Source organism: Pteropus vampyrus, unplaced genomic scaffold, assembly GCF_000151845.1.
Source record: "Pteropus vampyrus isolate Shadow unplaced genomic scaffold, Pvam_2.0 Scaffold64, whole genome shotgun sequence".
NCBI lineage: Eukaryota > Metazoa > Chordata > Mammalia > Chiroptera > Pteropodidae > Pteropus > Pteropus vampyrus.
The window spans coordinates 7,011,022-7,028,948 of NW_011888845.1; the positions used below are offsets into that span (position 1 = coordinate 7,011,022).

The 17,927-nt window shown below is 32.8% G+C and overlaps 1 protein-coding gene and 1 pseudogene across 2 annotated transcripts in view; both read left to right on the forward strand.

The window, feature by feature from the left end:
* The window catches only part of KHDRBS2 (KH RNA binding domain containing, signal transduction associated 2), a 511,685-nt gene that overhangs the window by 284,384 nt on the left and 209,374 nt on the right, over window positions 1-17,927 (forward strand). The window lies entirely within an intron of this gene.
* On the forward strand, window positions 12,602-12,720 carry LOC111740488 (annotated as a pseudogene).

A 17,927-nucleotide genomic window follows, 5' to 3' on the forward strand; every position in this document is an offset into this window, starting at 1 on the left:
ACCAGCCTACTAGTCTGAGCATTCATCCTTTTACAACTGAATTATTGCAGTGCCTTCCTGCCTCTGTTCTCCCATGCCATGATGTAGAACACTGACAGAATAACCTTCTCAGAGCACCAATTTCAAACATAATATCCTTACTTACAATATCCTCAATAAAGAAAGCTCAAACTCTTGAAAATAAAATATTCAGAATCTGTTCTAGGTTTTTGCTTTCTGATACAGTTCTGCTCAAGGTGAGACAGTAATAATTATTATCTCACAATAAACTTTGTTCAAACTCACCTCTATAGCATATCCTGTTTCTTTTTACTGGAACCACTTTTCCTAAATCTTTTTTTTAAATGTTATTTATTTAGAGCAGTTTTAGGTCACAACAAAATTGAAAAGAGGGTACAGAGATTTCCCATATACCTTTCTGCCCCCCACCACATATGCATAGCTTCCCCCATTATTAACATCACTCAGCAGAATGGTACATTTGTTACCAAGAACAAATCTACATTGATATAGCATAGTCCTTCAAAGTCCATAGTTTAACCTTAGCGTTCATTCTTGGTGTTGTATGTTCTATAGATTTGGATGAATGAATGATGACATATGCCCATTGTTACAATATCCTACAGAGTACTTTCACTGCCCTAGAATACTCTATGTTCTGCCTGTTTATTCCTCCCGTACCCTACCCCTGGCAGCCACATCCTTTTGCTACCTGGATAGTGTCTCCACAGTTTGTCTCTTCCAGAATGTCTTATAGTTGGACTCAAACAGTATGTAGCCTTTTCGTATTGTTTTTTTTTTTTTCCACTTAGTAATATGCATTTAAAGTTCCTCCGGACGTGGTTTCATAGTGTAGTGGTTAGCACATCTGCTTTATACGCAGAAGGTCCTGGGCTTGTGCCCCAGTGGAGCCATGGTCCATTGTCTACGGCCATGTCACCCTGAACAAGCCCAATGTCTGATCTCAGAAGCTAAGCAGGGGTGGGCCTGGTTAGTACTTGAATGGAGACCATCTAGGAAGACCAGATGCTGTGGGAGTAAAAAATAAAAAATAAGGAATTGTAAACTGACCAGGTCTTTGCAGTCTGTGAGGTCAACCAAGTGTTGCTTCACCTAAAAAGAAGAAAAAAAATTATTATCGTCTAATCCATACTGAAATTAATATGATAGGTTTTTATTTTCTGAAGTTCTCTACAGTTAAAAATCTAGAATGTTACTCCTCAAATCTCTGTAGTTATATTTCATCTCTAAAAATGAAGATTGGAGTGAGGAGCCATGTATTCTAGTTCCATCTTTGGCCTCAAATAAGTGGCTTTTTACTTAACGGGTGCTCAAATTTTATTAATTTTAAAATGAATAAGTTGCATTAAATTGTCTCACAAGGCTTATTCAATCTTAGTACATTGTGAGAAATATGAATAATTTTGAGGATTTAGCAGAATTGAGACAATTTCACTCAGAGGAATTTGCTCTTCGTTTGCAGGATAATATGCATAATTTCTATCATAGTATTGTAAAACTTCAGATAATATAATCTGTGACTGTAATTTTCTAAGCAATAAAACATTAAGCATTTGTGCTTATTCTGACAGTCTCCAACACAATGTGTTGTACTGGAATGACCTCTGAAGAACTCCCTGGTTGGACTTCTCATCTCCCTTTCTCCAAGTTGCCTCTGTGCTTGCTCTCACCACTTCTCTGTGCTGAGCTTCACTGAGTCATCCTTTTGCTACCTGGATAGTGCTCAGTCATTATAGTCCTTTCTACTTTGTCCTGTTGTTAGTTGAGAACAGAGCTGACAGAGGAGAGACTGGCAGTAGCAAAAGGGAAGAGAAGGATACGTACACATTAAGAATATCTCTCATTCAAAGTCTACTGACTTTTGCTAAATTCCAAGGATGCTGATTTTCAGGGAACATTTGCATTCTCATGCTCTCTCTTCAGAGGTCTGTTCATCAGCCCCATTTTCAGGGAACATTTGCATTCTCATGCTCTCTCTTCAGAGGTCTGTTCATCAGCCCCAATCCTCAGCAGTCTACTTAAATTCCTTAAATGAAAAAATAGAGTCTTAGAAAGCAATAGAAGGAGAGGTTTGATATGCCCAGAGTTTACTCAATCTTCTAGGCTTTTCTCAATCTTCTGAACTTTTGCCCCAGTAAATCTGAGATAATTCCTGAATTCTAAATTTCTATTACCCAATTTGGAATCCTGAGTGAATTTTTCCATTTATATAAAATAATAATAATACAGCTTTTGACAATGTGAAGTTCAGTTTCTTTTAGTTTCTAATACAATAAATTCTGATATTTTTAGCCAGTTTTCTGTTAATCAAGAAAACTAATTTTTTAAAATCAAGACTAAATTTGAACAAGTAGATTCATGCTAGGACTGCACAATTTATAGAGAAAAGAGAACCTGCCTATTTAGTTAGACAGAACTTGTTAGATATGTTTCTGTATGTCCTGGAGAAGAGATTGTGACAAGCTTGTACTCTATGATGGCTTGTACCACTGCAATACCTTACTTTTCTGTGAGGTTCAAGAGCTGGCTATTCTACAATGCTCTCTCAAAAGCATGAAATTATATTTAAACCTCTGTATTACTAAAAAAAAAGTGAGCATATAAAACTACTTAAAGTAACTTCTTTGATTTTACCTATATATCTATATCTGAGTATATATAGCCTTAAAATTTCAAATAGCAGTTCTTAAGTCCAACATTCAATTTTTTTAGTTCTCTTTAGTAGTAGTATTCTTTTAGCCTTATAAAAGTTATAAAACTTCTAACCTTTATAAAAACTTCAGTTACTAGAAATGTTCAGCAAATTACTATTAGAGGTTATAGATCTGTGATCATACACTTTAAATCAACTTATTTACCTCTATATGATAATATATAAAAGAATCAAACTATATTTTCTTAGAGTGAATCTCAATGAAAATATATAGGGGTGGTATTTCAGGTACAACTTTTTATATTTATGTTAAAATATCTTTTTTTTTTTCCATTAAAAGTATATGTAGAAGATTTTATTTCTGTGTAATGTGATTTAATTATTTGTTGATTCACATTGTTATGTCAAATTGGGGAGATATTTCAAATATGCAAAAGAGTTGCTCATTTGAAACAAAAACTGTCAGCAGATTATTTTTACCCACCTGGTTAGAAAAATTGCATGTGTTACTTTTGAATTATCTTTTTTGAGTACGGAATACATTACTAGGCTAGACATGGAAATGACACAAAGCTCTAATGAAACCTGGTACTTAGCTTTTTCAGGCAACTAATGAACTAACCTAAGTTGAATACCCCTTTACTTGTTTTCATTATGATTCATATATGTACATACACGTATATATATACACACACACACACACACACACACACACACATATATATATACACATACATACATATATATATATATATATATATATATACACACACACACACACACATACATATATATATATATTCTCATTAAACTTAAAGTCAGTAGTCATATTTCTTTAAGGGATTTATGGAGTCCATTATCACCTTCCAGTTAATTCAGAAAGTCCACGTTGGTGGAAAATACTCTCCTTGAGCATTTCCTATTAGAATTGTCAATTATAAGAACTTGGCCATTTATCAACACTTCTGTTTACATTGACTTTATAAATAGAGATGGCAAACTGTAAGGATGTTAGATTTGGGGTTGTTATAATCAAATAATCTTTATCTGTTATTTTATGGATAAGAAGACTGTGAAACCCAGAAAGATGACGTTTATGTTCATGTAAAAAGTTAATACAAACAATGGCTTCATCCAACAATTTTGAAAATATTACAAGTCTATTTATAGTAAATGCAGATTAACTTTCCTCTGTTTAAACATTTGTTAAAGGGCAGTTATATCTTTTTTACTTTGTTAGTTTTCTGTGGTTCTCAAATTTGAATTCGAATTTGTTATATTTTATGTTAATGTTCAAGAACTCAATAATATCAAAGAGTCCTGCTAAATTAATTCATTTGAATAGGCAATTTTATCTTTTCCTGTGCTACATTACACATTGCTAAAATCTTCCCTATATCTCTAGAATTTTCCCTCTATTTCTTAGTAAGTTGAATGTGAATGATTGAGGAGGTCTTAATAAGCAACCTATAGATATCCAGATGGTAGAAAATGGCTTTTGGGCACACTCTTATTATATTGCTATTAAGATGACGGAGTGATGGAAATTAGGTACTGTAATCAACTGCTCTCTAAGCCAAATTCATGGAGGTAGAAAAACTGATGGTAATTTTTGATTTTGGCCTACACCCACACATGTTAAATTCAGCTATGAAAAATCAATCTGGAAATTTTGCTTTTAAGATTTAACTATCAGTAAAATTAGAATCATCTTCCAAAGTGGTTTTTTCTGGTAATTATTTGTAAAAAAGAACACTTTACACACATCTGATTCAGATAGAACATGACATTACTCGGTTATATTTCTTTTGATTGCTTTTCAAACTTAGTTTAACACGTTTAAAAATGAATACACTTGAATATCTCAAAATGGTGTATAAAGCATACAAACAATGAGAAATGAATGTCATTGACAAGTAAAATTTGCATCACTTTGTAAAAGTTTGATTTAGTGAGAATGGCTAACATACTATTATTCTAAAATATTTAAAAAATAAATACTTCCAAGAAACAAACTAACGAGCAAAAAGAATAGTATTTGCCAGTATTTTAAGATTGAGTATTTATATAGAACTATTAGAACTGTATATCAAAATACATTGCCATTTGCTAAGGTATACTTTGATAACAGATGGGAAAGTTGTTATACACTCAAGCACAGAGCTGGCATGTGTTATTCTAATGAAATGATAAACTTCTGAGTTCTAATTTCTAATTCCCAATGACTATTTTCTTTATAGCTTCTTACATTAAGCACTTCTTCCCACTCTATTTTCTGGTGACATTAACAACCACACAGGAGCAAAACTGTACTGTATTCAACCTTCCCTTGGTATTGTACTTCCTTGCCTAATTTGGAACTTTTGTCGGCTATCTTTAGGGGAAAGAAATTTTCTTGTAAAAGACTTGAAATTTTATGTAATTGTTAAAATATTATATTTTTTAATAAGTAGCACTGTTTGCTTTTAAATTTCACTGCCAAAGAGTTTTTGGTAGTCTTTAAAAATAATGGTTATAATGGAAAAGAGAATAAGAAAGGAAATAAATTTTATAGCCTGACAAAAAATCTTAGTTTTATAATCTTTCAAAAGCATCATTAAACTATTTTTGAGCTATAGTTATGATATAGGTCAGAAATTATCTTTGCCTTAAACATATAGGCAGAAATACCAGGCATGATAAAACTGAAGAAAACATATATGCCTGTACAAGTAATTGTTCTTCCTATAGTGCGAAAATATATGAACAAGGCAAACGAACAAGAGATTCATGGATGCATAAAATAGATGAGTGGTTACCAGAGGGTAAGTGGGAGAGGGGAGAGAGAGGTAGACGGGGTAAGAGAGGTCAAATGTGTGATGACAGAAAGAAATCTATGGGAGGAGAACACACAATGCAATATATGTATGCCTTACTGTTAAATCGTACACCTGAAACTTACTGGATTTCGTTAACCAATGTCACCATAAAAATAATTAATTAATTAAACAAACAAAAAAATTAAAAAAAATATATATATAACGACCTGTATGTTTTTCTGTTTTAAATCCATGTCATATGGTAGCTAACGCCTAACTAAAATGCACATTTGTTATGTTTATATGATCTTAAAATATGCTGAAAAGAATATTGTGAGTCAGATTAAATAAAATGAATGAAGTCATTGTATGAGATAGTCGATCATTGTGAGTAACAATATGAATAATTTAGAACTTAAAATACTCATGCCTCAACAGAATGAAAATTATACAAATAGCAGACTCATATTTCCTCTTCACTAACTTGTTTCTACATAGTAATTTTATGATTTTATCATGAAAATGGTGTTTTTCTCCTCTGGGGATTGGAGTGTTGTAAATAAGGAGGAGGAAAAAGGAATGATTTCCTCTAGAATTCATTCAGCTTTGCTTAGCATTTTGCACTAATATGTTTTAGGGACTACAATTACTTTTTTTAAAAAGTATGAATTTGAATGTAGAAGCCAAAAAGAATTGCTATATTATATACTGAATTTGAATAGGCAATCACAATCTGACTTGATAACAATCACATTGTTTTCCATTAGAAACTTCCATTTTTCTCTGGAAGTTTTAACATTTTATACAATGAGATAAACATAAGACTAGATTTGCTCACCAGTCAAGCAGTGAGTGAAACTGAGTTGGTATTTCTCTGACATCAGAAACCACTACAAGTGTAGGGAGTATCCAAGACTGGCAAAGCTCTGTGAGAAAAGGTCAATGGTGTCAATCTCTCCATCTGTGAAACAAATCCCAATAATTAGCTGTTCTCAGAACCTACTTTATTTGTAGGTACAGAACTATCAGATACTACAATTTATAGCTGATTGCAAAACTCAACTGTAAGATTTAAAATAAATATCTCAACCTTGTGTGTTTCCATTTCTGTACAGCAGATGTACATTTATGCAGTATATACATTACAACATATTTTCATCTGTTTGTCGTGAATTGAATTAACCTGTGTTTTTAAAGTGATTATGAATGTGGTCAGGAGACTCTCTTGGCCCACCAAATAGTGTTCAAAGGACACAATTTGGGGAGTTCGGACAATCAAATTTTTAAACTAGTCACTTAAGGAAATTTTACTTTGGAGGTAATGGGATGAAATTCTATTTATTTAAAAAGGTATGATAGCCCCAAGATATGTGACTTTGAGACTTTTTAGAAGGGTAACAATAACCTCAATCATTAGCATATAGCAGTTATTTTACTATATTTTGTAAAATAAGTCTACAAACCTACTATTTTACATTATCACTCATCCTGCTAACAGCTCTGTAAGAAATTATTATTATTATTATTATTATTAGTTGTTGTTGTTGTTGTTGTCATCATTGTTATCTCTGAAATTTTTAGCACATTTTCCTGTTCAGCTAGCTATTAATTGACAAAGTCAGTAATGTAAAGCCTGTCCTTTTCCAAACTTTAGGTAGTTTCTCTTCAGCTATATGTGTCAACTAGATACTTCTGGAAAAAGCACTAGATGATGAATACTAAGGATGATAGGGGTGGTGAATGAAGTCAGAAAACCAGAGACTTGTTTGAAACCCTTTCCCACTTATTTATACACATGAGAAGTGACTTAAAAAAAAAAAAAAAGATAAAAATCCAGGAAAATGGTGTCTAGTCTATGGCCCATTTGTTTTTCTTTATTTAAAATTTTTCTTTCTAGACAACATCCTTTACTCCTTTCGCTCTGATTCCCACCTACTTGCTGATAACACCATAAAATCTTGCTTCAGATTCTCTCCTGAATTTCAAACCCATAGACTCAGTGCCCATCTTACCTGATACCAAAGATCTCCAGGCCAATAATCCCAAATCCCAGCCGCCTCACAGAACCTCTCACCTATAATACTTGAGTTTGCTGCAGCCCCTTAAGTGCAATGATTCAGACTTGAGCACTCATCTGGGAGCACCACTCCTCCCTGGTTTAGTATTTTCAGATTTGTCCTCCAAACCTACACTTGCTTGCTGTCCATCTCGCAGCATGTTATGCAGTTACTACCTCAGGAGAAAATTCTACACTTTTTCAATCCATTGTCTTTCTAAAACACTTACACTCGACTTAAAAAACCTTGGCAACTCCCTCGCCAAATTACCTTACCAAGCCGAGTTCCTGCTCCATCTAAGCTCACCCCCTCTTACACCACCATCCAGCAATGATTAACACTTCTTACCTAGTTCTTTAAAAAATAATAAATTGTCCCTTTTCACATATGAGTCCTTCTGTCATATTCTTTGCCTCTTTTCTGTCACCCAGGATCCAATCCACATTACTTCCTTTCTTTACTGTAGTTCCTGTATACTCTTGGAACCTCCCTCTGCAAACCTATGGTACTCTTATATAACACCAAAGTACTTTTTACAATTATTTATAATCCAATCCCTGTTTAATTATAGATATGTCATTTAACCTGTGTCAGTTTTTGCATTCTTAAAATGGCAATAACATACTACCTACTTTATAGATATGTGATGATTGGAGATATAATACATGCAACAAAATGCCTAGCACACAGCAAGTGCTCAATAAATGTCTGAAGTAATACTAACGTGCTCATCTTTACTAGAAATTTTATTACTCCACAAAACTACTAATTTCTTGAAGAAAAGATAATATTTATCTTTGTACTGCAAGAGATTCCTTTATCACTGGCACACAGTATGTGTCCAATATCTTTTTACAAAGTAGTGAATTATTCCTCAACACTTCTATAGCACTAATTTTGAGTCTTGCTTTGTCTTTTCAGAAAGTGCGTATTGTACAAATATCGATGTAAACTTAATAATATCACTTAAGTAGTGACTTAAAACAGTGTGCAAACCACTGCACGCAATACATACCTATAAAACAGAACATCTCAATTTTTCTGCCTTTTGTTGGAAATCAGTGATCGCTCTTTTAGCAAGATAATTTTGTAAGTTCTAATGTCAACCAATTCTGTTATGAGGCTACATGTTGTTTCAGGCACCACATTATAAAAAAAGATGCTCATTTAAGTGAAAGAATTAAATGGCTTAACATTAGTATTAACTGTTTTAAACTCAAGCCCATATTATGCCCTTGATATAATTAATCTTTACCATAATGTCCGACCACCCTACCCAGTTACCAGTATGGAGCTAAGGAGAGTGGTCTAATTGCAATTAGAAAAATAATGAGTGGCTATTGACTACATAAAACGAGTCTCCACCTGATTTGGCTTTATTTCCATGTGCCTGATTTGTCTGGGTACCATGCTGCTAGGCTACAATAAACAGTTTACTGTGTCATAACTGTTCTGCCTTCATCTGCCCTGGGCCTTCATCCTGCACACAGCCTATCCTCAGCACAGCAGACCTAGTGATCCTTTTAAAGTATACATATCATAGTACTTCTCTATTTAAAACTTTCTAGTGATTCCTAGTTTAGTTAGAGTAAAAGCCAAAGTCTGCTCCAGCCACGCTGGCCTCACCGATATTTCACAGACACAGCAGGCATGGACGGTCCCACCACAAAACCTATGCCTTTGCTGTTTCCGCATCCCACAAAGCCCTTGATCCACATCTCTTCATTCGCCCTGTGAGTCTCAGCTCACGAGTAACCTCATGAGGCCTTTCCTGATTTTACCCTATTTAAAAATTGAAATTCCTACCACCCTCTTGGAATTCTTTTTCCTTTCTCTGTTTTATTTTTTAATATAACACATACCTCACATTTTCCTTATATAGCACATATCACGTATTTAAGATTCAACATAATATATCAAAACACGTGATTTATTTTACTTTTTAATTTGTCGTCTATCACTCTTTCAACATGAAATTTTTACCTCACTTCAGGCAAGAACATTTGTCAGTTTACTTCACTCTTGACTCTCTTGTGCTGATACCTTATAGACTCTCAATAAATATTAAATGCATGACTTAATAAGTAAAAAAAGCAAATGTAAGGATAATTAAGCTTAACTATCATTTTCCACGTTTTAAGTTATGTATTTCTGTACAATCACTAGTAATAATGATCAAATGTATAATAATTAACATATATTTAGCTACTTCGAATTAATAAATTAATGAACTAATAAATTCTAAATTGAATAAAATCTAAAATAAATAATAAATAGAATGAGAGAATATTTACATAACTTTAGTTTTTGCTATTATTTTCGTGTAACCCAAAGTCTCAAATTTTATAAATAAGACTAGATAATTTCATCTTGCTAGACATTTATCTATATATTAATAAAAATAAATATAGTAAAGATATAAAATCTGAAGAACAATGTTAGACTTCAAAGAATTTTACTGTTCATCACAGTTTAAGGATTAATAGTCATAATATAAAATGTCTACATTTTTAAAATCAACTTTATTGTAGTATAATTGATTTAAAAAATTGTACCTATTTAAAGTGGACAGTTTGATATGTTGGCACATGTATGCATCTGTGAAATATATCTCCACTTCCTAAATTTTTCTTATGGCCCTTTATAAAAATCTATTTCTCTCAGCTATCTCCATGGCCCACTTACTATCCCTAGCATGACAGTATAGATTAGGTTGCATTAAATAAATAAAACAATTTGAGGAGAATTGACCACTTAACAACATTGCGTCTTCTAACACATGACATGGTATATCTCTCCATTAATTTGTTTTCTTTAATTTCTCTCAGCAGAGTTTTCTAAATTTCAGTGTACAGGTCTTTCACATCTTTTGCAAGATTATTTCATATTTTTGATGCTACTGTAAAGGGTATGTTTTTGTGTTTTCAATTTCTAATTATTTGTTGCTACTTCAAAGAAACAGTTTATTTTTCTATATGTAGTTTATATCTTACAGCATTCCTGAATTCACTCATTCATGGCTTCTATTAACTTTCTAGTAAATTCAGTTAGATTCCTTACATAGATGAATATGTCATCTGCGAACAAAAGCAGTTTAACTTCTTTCATTCCAACATGCATGAATTTTATCTCTTCTTTGCCCTGTTTCATTAGCCAGAACCTCCAGTATAGCACTGAATAGAAGTGGTACAAGATGACTTGCCGTTTCTCTAATCTTAGGATAATTCATTCTTTCATCATTAATATGATAATTAGTTGTCAGTTTTTCATAGGTCCTTTTTGTCAGGTTAAGCAAGTTTGCTTCTATTTCTATGCTGCTGAGGTTTTGTTTTTTTTTATTATTTTATTTTTTGGTCAGACAAATATTCCATATTCTTCAAATTTCTGAAAGAGTTTGTGGAGAATTAGTATTTCTTTTGTAAATGTTTGGTAAATTTTATAAATGAAGACATTTGAGTTTGGATTTTTCTTTGTTTCAAGATTTTTAACTGTAAATTCAATATCTTTAATAGAAAAAAATTCTATGTGAGTTATATATTATCTGTATCATCTTAAGTGAACTTTGGTAGCTTTTGTGTTTCAAAGAGTTTGTACTTCATCTAAGTCATTTAATTTTTTGGTATCAATTTGTTCATAATATTTCCATTCTCTTTAATATCTGTATACTCTGTAGTGATATTACCTCTCCTTTTCCTGATATTAGTAATTCATGACTTCTCTTTTCTGTTCATTTTTTTTCTAATTCTTATTTATCTTTGGTGTTCATTTTGGATAGTCTCTATTGTGTCTTCAAGTTTATTCATCTTTTTTTCTGCAGTGTCTAATCTGTCATGATTCTATCTAGTATATTTTTCATTTCAGACATTCTAATTTTCACCTCTAGAAATTCAATTTAGGCCTCCCCCCCATGTCTACTAATCTGTTTCATTAAATGGAATACAGTTTATAAAAACTGTTTTAATATCTTTCACAGCTAATTCTAATATTTTTATCCATTCTGCATCTGTTTCAATTCATTAATTTTTTCTCCTGATTATTGATTATATTTTACTTTTCTTTGCATGGTAATTTTAGATTGATTGCTAGACATTATAAATCTTCCCTTATTAAGTGCTGAATTTTTATTACTGTAAGTATTCATCAACTTTATTCTAGAATGTTGTTAAGTTACTTGTAAACTGATTCTATCATGTCTTTTCAAATTTATTAGGCAAGGTCAGAGAGCTGTTTAATCTAGGGCTAATTATTTCCCACCACTGACAAAAGACCCTTCTGAGCACCATGCCCAATGTCCCATAATTTAAGTTTTCTAGTGTAGTCAGTCAGCCTCCGCTTCTGGTCCCATGTGGAAAATGTGGACTATTTCTTCTAGTTTTCTGTATTTCTTTTCTTGGACCCAGGAGGTTCCCATTCACAGAGGCACTGACTATGTTGAATACTCAAAAGGGGTCCTCTTCAGATTTTCAGAGTTGTTTATTTTTGCAACTCTTTATTACTCTTTCCTGGGAGCTGTAGCAACCAGGGACTCCTTGGACTCTCAAAAATGTCTCTACACCTGAGGAAGTTTTCTGGGCTCTGTCTGGATTATTCTTCCCTATATCATGGCTTGAAGACTTTCTCAAGGCCGTAATTATAGAACTTAACCTCATTTGTTTCCCATTACTCAAGGATCTATTCTTGGCTGCCTAAAGTCCAATGCTTTGAAACTATTGGAGTTTTTTTAATTTTTTTTTTTTTACTTTTTTTTCCAGATAGGAGGGTAAATCTGTTCTCAGTTATTTCATCTTGGTTTGAAACAGAAGTCCCTACAAGTAGATACCTAAAAATTAAGAATAACCCAATAGAAGAATAAATAGGCTCTTCAGAAAGTTGGCAATCCAAATGGCTAAAAAAAGTATTCATCATGAGTTAAAATTTTTTATACATATAGATGGAAAAAAAAAAAAAGATGATGACTTATCATTGTTAGCAAATTTGTGGGGAATAAGCATTTTACTATCCTTTTGATAATAATATGAATAATACGAACCATTTAGAAAGTCTGAAGATATGTATTTAAAAAAAAATCTGCAGTCCACGGCCATGCCACCCTGAACAAGCCCGATACTGTCTGATCTCGGAAGCTAAGCAGGGTCGGGCCTGATTAGTACTTGGATGGGAGACCACCTAGGAAGACCAGGTGCTGTAGACATAAAAAGTAAAAATTAAGAGATTAGAAGCTGACAAGGTCCTTGCAATCTTTGAGGTAAACCAAGGGTTGCCTTGCTAAATAAATAAATAAATAAATAAATAAATAAATAAAAATAAAAATCCCAGGAATGTTGCCAACAAGTGTCTAAGTAATTTGATAAAATGTTCACATACACATTGAAAGAAATCAATAAAGAAGGCCACTTAATGTCTGTATAATGAAACTTGGAAAGTTAATAGAATATACTGTTTATCTAGAATTGCAAAAAAGTTAATTAGTAAATAAATGCTAAAAGAACACTTAGTCATAGGGACAATTTAACATTTATTATGAAAATAAGACATTGGAAAATACAGGAACATTTAAAAATACTTTAACATATCCTGGAGCTTTAAGCTGTGTTGCTCATTGCCCAAGGATAATACCATGCAATTTAAAATGAGACTCCTGATTTGAACTAATGAACTGATGATACTTTGTGTTTTCCTTGTTTATACATCTTCCTAAGTGAATTGAATTTCAAACTTTTGTCTTGCATATTCTTTTTTTTTGAAACTTTTCTTTGCTTTTTTAATTTTCTTTCTTATTCAAAAATATTTCTTATTTTTGAAATGGGTAATACCCCTTCCCCCATTAACTGTTTTGGCTTATGTTGACCTTTTATTCATTTTCACTTTTATGGAGTGATTTGCATGAGTCTTCTATTTCATTGTAAGTATTTCACTTTCTTCCCAACTGTATTTCTGCAAACCCTTCTATTAAATGTCAGTGTTTTTGTTATATTTGTCTTCTGTAGACCTGCATTTTATACTAATGATATTATGATCACTGAGTAGAAATATCATCTGGCTGCAGACTTTTTTAGGATTGGATTTTTTCCAGATACTCAGTTGAAAATAGTTTCAGATTTGACTTTTGATTAAATGTACTGTATGAAGAAGCAGCCCTAAACTGATTCATGACTATGAATCTTCCCGAGTTCAAATCAGGGTTTGCCCTGTAATACATTCTCACCCAAAGCCTAAACTTTTCAAAAATAAATAGCCTAAAACAAATTTCTCATATTTTATAATTTACTGTAGTTCGAAGATATTTCACCATTTTAAAAAAATATGGGATAGAATGTACTTACATATATGTAACACTTTGGAATTCCCTTTTAAGCTAAAATTCTTCAAAGAAATACAATAAGGTGGATACAACAGATTGACCTTATCATTTCAAATAGGTGGTGTATATCAAAATAGAGGACTCTGTAAACTACATGGGGAAAATAATAGCTAACATTTATCATATGCCCAGCATGTACTAGACACCATTTTAGCAATTTACGTATGTTAATTTATTTAATCCCGAAAGTTTTACTCTTGTTTATTGCTATTATTAATCCCATTTTATAGATAAGAAAATTTAGGCCCCTAAGGCTTAACGTTTTAAATTAAGCCACACAGATAATAAATGTCAATGCCTCAATCTGACTCCGGCAGTGGGACCACACATTCATAATTGCTACCTGACATCCTCTTTCCAGAGTCCAATACGATAATACATTAATACAATAATATAATTTCTTTTTTGCTCACAGTTTTAAAATTTAACTTCTGAAAATTGGCATGGCACCCACAATTGTTTTATCCTGAAATTAGAAACCTAAATGCTACCATTGTACAGTAATGCTACAATCAGATTTTTATCTTTTTTAAGCTCTTAGTGTCTTGTGTTATTTTTTTCAGTAGAAATTGATTTTTGTTTCAACTCAAAACACATAAAAAGAGATTTTCTCACACTACTCTCAGAATTATAGAAGGGGAGAGAAATGTACTGAAGTGATATTTCACCCCAGGTCCCTCTGAAAGACCCAGAGATAGGGCCCCGCATAGAGAATACCAGACTTTTAGCTCCCACAGAGAGAAGAAGGTAGGTCTTCTCTTCTTATTTCTTAAGTAGGCCAATGGTTTTCAGAATTTTGAAAAGTGTGATAGTTTAGTGGTTGTTCTTTTTAGATTATAAGTCACAGTGAATGTGGCCAGAAATAATTCAAAGTGAAGAAATTAGACAAAAGACTACTTTTTAAAACGGAGGCACTATATGAAAGATCATATTGTAGTCATGTATCTACAAATAGAAATTATGCAAAAACTAGCCAATGCATAAAAGCTAAAAAAAAAAATACCTTATGTGCTAGCTGGCTTACATGAATAATTTTGACATAACAGTTTCATCTCTTCACACTGTGCATTTAGATGTCATCAAGCTTTGTACAGTCGATTTCCAACGTACCGACAAATGACTATACTACCATTTATTGCCCATTTTGTTTTAATGTAAGTTACTCAGCCCCATTTATCTGTGCCCTGAGTCACACTTCTGTTGCTCTTGCTAACCCTTTCCTGACTTCTTTAGATGCCTTTTGAATTTTTAAAAATTTTTGCATAATCACGTATTCCAAATAAACTCTGGGCTGCTGTGTTTTCTGCTTTTCCATTTACCTGGTCATTGCCCTCAGTTTTCATTGTATTTTTAATTTTATGCAGCACACATGTAAATGTACATGTGTGAGAATAATATGTTACCTGGAGGCTCACAATATAGTTTGAGCTGTCTTCAAATATTCAGAAGTTCATTCATTCATTCATTTATTCAGTCATTTATTTATTTAGAAATAATAAAATAGGTAGTAGATAGAAGAAAGGTGAGTTGTATGTTACACAGACAGAATTCAAACTAGAGCTCAGAATTCCTCTCTTCAGACCTAGAAAGTAGCCTATCCAATTTCTATAATTATCTGTATCATTTGCTTACCTGGGCCAATCTATTAGTCAGACAACTAAAATACATACATTTTACACACATGTCAAACACACTCTTATACCACCACCAACAAACACCACAATCAACAACAGCAGCAGCAATACCAATTTACCAACAAGGTAATGATAGTCTTTGATTTCCTTTTCTGTTTTTTAGAAGAACACAATGATTAGGATAGATAGCCCCCGTCTAGCCCATAATAATGTATGTAGAGTAAGGGACTTGGAGCTCTGATTCAGAAATCTATGCTATTTTGATTTCAGCATGCTTAATTTCTGAATAGGTCTAGGCTGACAGGATCTCAGAACAAGAGGAAAATGAAATAGGAACAATTTAACTGGCATAATGATGAGAAATATAAGACATTTAAAATGTTTTCTACCATTAAATCCCTGCTTGTGATTTGCCTTCTATTCTTCATTTAACCTCTGATTCTGTAAATGAGAGTGATAATCCTCCAACCCTTTATCATTCACTGAGGTGCAATAAAGATGAATTCAGTATGTTCATGATGCACATAGGGCTCCTTAGAGATCTTCAGTGCATATGGAAGAGGCTTGAGCAGCCTTCTACCTCTGATGATGAGCACCATTATCTAGCACCATGATTTTTTAAGCTTGTATAGGTTGTTTCAACTTGGTAAAAAATAATATTTATTTCAATCATGCAATCAAAATAATATCCTAATTAACCTTTTTTAATACACTTTACTTTTAGGGCAGTTTTAGGTTCACAACAAAATTGAGAGCAAGGTACAGAGATTTCCCATATGTTGTCAGCCCTCACACATGCATAGATTCCCCCATTATCAACATTCTCCATCATAGTGGTACATTTATTACAGTTGATGAGCCAATATTGCCACAGCACTATCACCCAAAGTCTACAGTTTACATTAGAGTTCACTCTTGGTGTTGTACATTCTGTGGGTTTTGACAAATGTATAGTGACTTGTATTGCTCTAGACCAAATATTTATATCGCCCTGAAATTCATATGTTGAAATCCTAATCCTGAAGGTGATAGTATCAGGAAGTGAGACTTTGGGTGATTAGATCATGAAGTTGGAGCCCTCATACATGAATTAATGCCCTTAGAAGAGACCTCAGACAGATCTCTCACCCCTCATCCCTTCTGCCATGCGAGGACTTCTGCCATGTGAGAGGACTCAGAATACAATAAGTCCATATATGAACCAGAACTATGAGAAATAAATTTCTGTTCTTTATAAACCACTCAGTTTATGATCTTCTGTTATACTAATCTGAATGGACCAAGATACGTATCTACCAGTATTGTAATAAACAGAATTGCTTCATGGCCCTAAAATTGTCAGTGTTCTACCTATTTATCTCTCCTTCTCCTCTAACCTCTGGCAACCACTGATCCTTTCACGATGTCCATAATTCTGCTTTTTTCATAATGTCATACAGTTGGAATTACATAGTTTGTAGCCTTTTTGGATTGGCTACTTTCATACATATTTAAGTTTCCTCCAAGTCTTTTCATGGCTTGAAAGCTTTTTTTTTTTCTTTTTTTTAAGTGCAGAATAATATTCCATTGTTTAGATATACCACAGTTTGTTTATCCATTCACCATCTTGGTTGCCTCCAAGTTTTGCTTATTATGAGTAAAACTGCTATAATCATTTGTGTGCAGGTTTCTGTGTGGACATAAGTTTTCAGCTTCTTTGGGTAAATACCAAGGAGCACGATTGCTGGATTGTATGGTAAGAGTATATTTCGTTTTGTAAGAAATTACCAAACTGTCTTCCAAAGTGGCTGTACCATTTTGCACTCCCACCAGCAATAAGTGATAATTCCTGTTGGTTTACATACTCACCATCATTTAGTGTTGTCAATTTTGAATTTTTGCCATTCTCATAGGTGTGTTCTCTTTGTTGTTTTAATGTACAGCTGACTAATGGCATACAATGTTGAGCACCTTTTCATATGCTTATTTGTAATCTGTATATACTCTTCGGTGAAGTATCTGTTTGGATCTTTTGTCCATTTTGTTTTTCTCTTATTGTTGAGTTTGAAGACTTCGTCGTATATTTTGGATAACAGTCCTTTATCAGAAATGTTTTTTGCAAATATTTTTTTCCCAGTATGTGGCTTGTGTTCTCATTTTCTTGAAATCCTGATTGAGTTTTTAATTTATCCTGAATCATTTTTTGTATTTATTAGTTTTCAAATCAATATTGCATTGATAGTGATAATGAATATAAATGTTTCTTTGTAATGCTTAGTTAGGCAGGACTGGACAATTCATCCACTATTGATTTGTATATGTAAGTATACTACAATTATATCCTAAATAGAGACAGAACAGAAGTTGATATATCTTAAACGTTTGGGTGGAAATTAAAACTCTAGTTGCGTAGCAAATAATTTA